This window comes from Hylobates moloch, unplaced genomic scaffold (assembly GCF_009828535.3).
Source record: "Hylobates moloch isolate HMO894 unplaced genomic scaffold, HMol_V3 SCAFFOLD_9, whole genome shotgun sequence".
Lineage (NCBI taxonomy): Eukaryota > Metazoa > Chordata > Mammalia > Primates > Hylobatidae > Hylobates > Hylobates moloch.
The window spans coordinates 84,926,022-84,932,021 of record NW_026652284.1 but is presented as its reverse complement, the minus strand read 5'-3'; positions in this window follow the sequence as shown (position 1 = coordinate 84,932,021).

The following is a 6,000-nucleotide window of genomic DNA, read 5'->3' as shown; positions in this document are numbered from 1 at the left end:
TTATCATTCTTATATGTTGGTGACTGATGGCCCAGAAATTCATAATGCATTGAACACATCTTGAATTCACACTGCAAAGGTCTGGCTATCTGGGTTCCCTTCTCTGTTCCCTGATCCTGACTTCACACTGGGCATTAATTTCATCACCTCTTCAATTAATTCTAAGGAACAGTTTAACTTGATAGACAACAGAATTGGAATCTGTCTGCACATCTGAAGCAAAGTGTTAGCTCACAGCTTTCTGAAGAATGTTTTGAAAAGACTTCTTTTCTAAGGGCTTCTGCTGAGTTACAGAACAAAAATCCTGTTTATTTTAATAGTCAATAAAATAAGTAGTATCCAACTTATAGGTCATATAAGGCCAACTGAGGCTATAAAAAGCCCACAACTAGTATAGAGGAAATATTAAACAATGACAATAAAATAATAGAAAACTATGGCTTCAATACCAGATTTGTATTTGAAAAAATCTCATTAGGCAATATCTTGAATACCAGTACATAAGAATATGTGAGTCTTATCCTGCAGTGATATTTATTGGCTGTTCCTAAGACCAGGCATCAAAGATTCACTCCCTTTGTGCCTGGGCTCCAAACCCAGCAGTTTTCACTGGAAGGCCACTCGGGCACTAATGTCCAGACAAGTATCTGTCATATCTCTCTCTCTCCACTGCATTACCCCTGCCTAATAGCTTGGCTTCTCATTTTCCCCAAGAATCTATTTAATTCTTGAGCTTCTTTATTCATTCACTGAATAAATGTTTACTGAGCATCTATTTGGTGACAGGCCCTCTTTCAGGTGCTTCCAGTGAACAAAACACAAAAGTCCCTGTCGATTTGGAGCTTTCTCTCCTCCTCACTTTCCTTATTTCTCTTCCTCAATGAAGATAGGAGAATCTGAATATTCTGATTCTACTCCCCATATCTGCAAATGCACCAATCAATAAGCTATAGATGGGATTAGTGAATTCAGAGTACTTCTCTCATCTTCAGAGAGAGGTCCATGTCTCAATTCTTAACACTATTTGTTCAGAGTTATAAGGAATGTCCATGAAGTGCCTTGGCAGCAGGAGGAGCCTGTACCAGGAAGAGGCTTGTGGGGAAATTGGTTAACTATTCTGATGAGCGTGGCCAATGCTGTGAGAACGGACTTCTTGAAAGACATCATCCACTGAACAGGAAGATGGGATGTGAGTGGAGAAGAATAAGTGTGCATGGTAGGCAGCCTGGGTGACTGCTTCTGCCTGTCTGAGGCAATGAAAAAGCACAAAATGTCCAGAGGAGCCTGGTGCCTATATATCCCAGTCTCTGGACTGCTGAAGATTAGAACTGCTGAGAATCTAATCCAGAAGGAACACAGTCAGCACAGCTGCTCTGGGACTTGCCCTTTCTTCCGCACTCACAGGCCAGTTGAGGCAACCTCCAAATAACAGGTCTCTACCTGTTCATTGCTATTAATTGCCTTTAAGTCATGCATTTGAAAGCTGAAAGTATTTTGTGAAATTGTGTATATATGGGTATTTATAAATTGGAGTTACCATCTGAGGAGTGTCTGTACTTAAACAGAGCTACTAATTACATAGGAAAAAACGTTGTCGTGACTGGAGTAAAGTGCACTGGTGACTAGAGCCAGCCAACATAATATTCTAAAGTGCTTAACTTTTTTCACTTAATTTGCTTTATTGGGTACAAGAATAAAATTTTTAGATTGAAACGCTTTTGACACAATTTCTTTCATGTCCTGTGCTGTGTAAGTGAGGCAGTGGACTCTGGGAATCGAAAGGCTTAGACTGTTCTTTTCCATCACAGCTGGTACGTATTCAAAATGCAAACCAGCCTGGGTATTTCCAAGGAGAATATTCTTTTCATGATGAAGCTGGAGTAATCTATTCTTTGGTAGAAATGACCTGTGTTTTCATGGCCTGATAATTGAGCAGTTTCATATGACTTGATGTATTCTTTGAGATCAGAAAAAATCTGTCATAGATCTTTTCTGAAGATTAGGGCAATAAGCAACCTACGGTTCTCTGATCTTCAAAGGAAACTATAAATACGGACTCCAAGGTCAACGAAAAAAATTACTACAAGCAGCAAAAAGCCAGACTTATGGCTCATCTAATTTATATTCACTTGCTATTTTCAAAAATTCAAGGAAATAAAACTTTAAAAAATAAATCTAAACAAGGCTTATGTCTATTTAGCTTAAACAGAATTTGAGTTAGTATGGGTCATTTCTGGGAAACAGAAGGAGACAGAAAAATAACTACATAGATTTTATTTTAAATTGTATGATATGAGAAAATAGGATCATTTTGCTTATGTCATTTATATGTTTAATAACAGTAGCTGCTATTTATTGAGTACCTCGTAGGTGCCTGGTGGTGTATTAAGTGCTTTACATACAACTTGGTAAAATGATTTAAGAGAGCATGCTCTAGAGTCAAACTGCCTGAGTCTAAATGCTGTCCATTTACTGTGATCTTGAGATAATAACTGAATATCTTTGTGCCTGTTTGTTCTTTTGAAAAATGGGGATAATCATAGTATCAAAATCATAGGATTGAGGACTAAATGCATAGTATACCATAGGCATTCAATATATTATAGCAATTATTATCTCAAAGGTATGTAGATGATCAAAGAAGCCCCCGCTTTTTTCCTGTTTTATAGGAGGAAATATGAGGTACAAGAAATTAGGTTCTTTACTAAGGTTGAACACCTAGATCAAACCCAGCATGGTTAAACTCTTAGGCTTATACCTCGTAATAGTCTGTTCTTGCATTGCTATAAAGAACTACTTGAGACTGGGTAATTTATAAAGAAAAGAGGTTTAATTGACTCACAGTTCCACAGGCTGTACAGGAAGCATGGCAGGGGAGGCCTCAGGAAACTAACAATCACGGCAGAAGGCAAAGGGGAAGCAGACACATCCTAAATGGCTGGAGCAGGAAGAAGAGAGTAAAGGGGGAGACACTACACGCTTTTAAACAACCGGATCTCATGAGAACTCACTATTGCGAGGACAGCAAGGGGGAATCCACCCCAATGATCCACTCACCTCCCTCCAGGCCTCTCCTCCAACATTGGGGATTACAACTGGACATGAGGTTTGGGCGGGTCATGAATCCAAACCATGTCAGCCTTTATTCATTATAGTATACTATAGAGTTGACCCTTGAACAACACAGGTTTGAAGTGCTTGGATCCACTTATTATGTGGATTTTTTTTTTTCAACCAAACATAGATCAAATATTGATGGTACGAAACCTGCATATAGGAAGGCTGCTGTTATATAGGTGGGTTCTGGTCCCGTAGAGTCCACTGGACTTAAGTATACATGGATTTTGCTATATGGAAGGGGGAGGTGTCCTAGAACCAATCCCCTGCATATACCAAGGGGTAACTATATTTGCCAAATATACTGGGGAACCTCAAATCTTTTTTGGATTTAGGCAGAATAAAAACAAATAAGTTATATATGCCTGAAATTAGCAGTATTTCCCTATAAAGAGCCATCAGATGGCCATCACAGCTGCCAAATTCATTTCTGATGGGCTCATGGAGAGATATGGAATGATATTTCATCCTACATACATTTCTAGCTCATATCCTCAGTCAATCATCAGAACTTAAACACAAAGTTATGTGCATTTTGAAACTTAGCAGTTAAATGACAACAAAAAAGCTCAGAGTATCTCTTTATATATACCAATGTCTGTAGTTAATGCTCCCTTTACTTCTTTTTTCTTGGTGAGGGAAATTGTTTTATATGTTTACAAGAGATAGATGTTATTACCACTATAAGTTATTGCATGCTCTATGGTCTGGTTTTACAATTAAGTTGAGCTTATGAGGGCAAAACTAAATCTATTTGGATTTGGATTATTTAATTTAGAGCCAGGATTATACATTTGACTACTTGGTACAATGCTGGGTATGCTGTCACAGCCTAGAATATTTAACCACAATAAATGTGCTAGTGAACTGGTATAGAAGTTACCTAGATTGATGGATCTCATTTGCTAGCCTATATTATTCAACTCCAATGGAAATTAGAATTCATTTGTAAAGGGATCTCATTTACTTAACTTCAATCTTAAAAAACTGTCTTTTTAAGTTACTTATATGTTTTTTCTTAAGTTTGCTTTTCTTTTTTAAACACAATATTCCTTTGAGGGGGAGTTAAAAGATACAACTTTCTCTGGCAGCATGCTGAATAGAAAACCCACTATCATCAATTTTCTTTCCAATAAAAGATGATTCTCAGAGTGGGAGTGATAATGCTCCCCAGTCTAACCTCAGTGTTGACGAGATTTTCAAATGCTACTAAATGAAGCAGAGTCTACATTGGGATGGAGCAAATTTTAATTGGTGACAAATAAAAATTGGACCATTATATGTGATGATAACCAAACAAGGAAAAAAGAGAAGTTTAAAATCAAACAAAAGGATTATTTAAGGGCATGTTTCCATAAAGTGGAAGATTGTAGCCCTTTTCAAAATATGTCAAGGGAAAAAGAAGCACTCCCTGTACTGCTCCACTCCCAACTGCATGTACTTGAGGAGCTCCAGAACCACTTGGAAAAGGATTAAGCAGCAACTCAAATGGTTGCTTCATTCAGTTTTTCTCAAACTTTTAAGAAAATGGTTGACACAATATTTTAAGAATCTGCTGAAAATAATGTCTTCTCTCTATAAAAGTACATGAACACAAAATCTTCATATAATTTCAGAAGGTTTAAGATTCTCTGAAGCCCATCGGTGGATCCAGAGGACTCAGATTAAGAATGATATGGGTCTCAAGGGCATGATTTATGCTTTAAATCATGCAGTCCAGAACACTGGCCAAGCAAAATCAACTAGTAGTACAACTGCAATGCAATTGTTACCAATATTAACCACCGCATAGCTATAGTTTTCTGGATTTCAAAGTGCTTTCTCACAGATGAACAATTTGATGTATCAGCCCAGATGGCCAGCTAGGTAGATTAGGTGAGAAAAAGGGAGTAACATTGAGTACCTATTCTGTGATGTAATGCTTATTAACATCTGATATCCTACTATAATTGTTTTCAATAAATAAAAATGTTCCCTCATAAAATATAAATACCCTTCACTGGTGAACATTGAGTACTTATTAGAGCCCTTCTAATAAAAAACAAAATACTTAGATTTTGAAGGCATTAAGGCAGACACCTAGATCTACATTTCTCAAAGTTTTTCTGGTGGTGGTGGGGGATTAGTGGGGTATCACTAAGACTATTTCGGGAAAGTACATGAGGTTCTCCCTTTGCCAATTTATATATAGCATGAGTCTAGATTTTCTTCATATACTTCAACTAAAACAACATATTGCAACAGATTGGATGCAGAAGCAGATATGAGAATCCAGCTGTCTTCTATTAAATCAGCCATTAGGGAGATTTATAAAAGTGCAAAAACAAAGCCACTCTTCTTAATTTTTTGTGTTTGTTTTGGAAAGCAGAGTTATGTAAACTTGTGATGCATGTTTTATTTTAAATGAATTTAAAATAAATTCTTTTTTTCTATTTTAATTTCTAAATGCTAAATATAAATAGATATGACCCACATAAATAAAAGTTCTTCGGTGTCCTCACCAAATTGTTAAGTGTTATGGGGGTCCAGATACCCAAAAGTTTGATAACCTGGCAAGTCTGAGAAGACATATCTGGGTGGATGAGCAAGTGTAGGGGTGGGAGGGGTGTGACAGGAACTGATGAGGGCACTGTGTGTCTCGTGTCCGGGACAGGGTTCCTTGAATAGTACTAAAAGTGGACAGGGGAGGATGCAGTCCAGTCTACTTCTTCACTTTGCTTGTGGCCTGTTCTTAACACAACTCTTATGGAAGTGCAATTTAGAGAAAGCAATCTTAAGAAACAAGAAAGTGGAGTTTAGAATCCTAAAATTAGGAAAGACAACTGCAATTTGTTTAGTGAAAAACACTGAAGTTGCTTCTTTCCAACAAGAATGGAAAACATT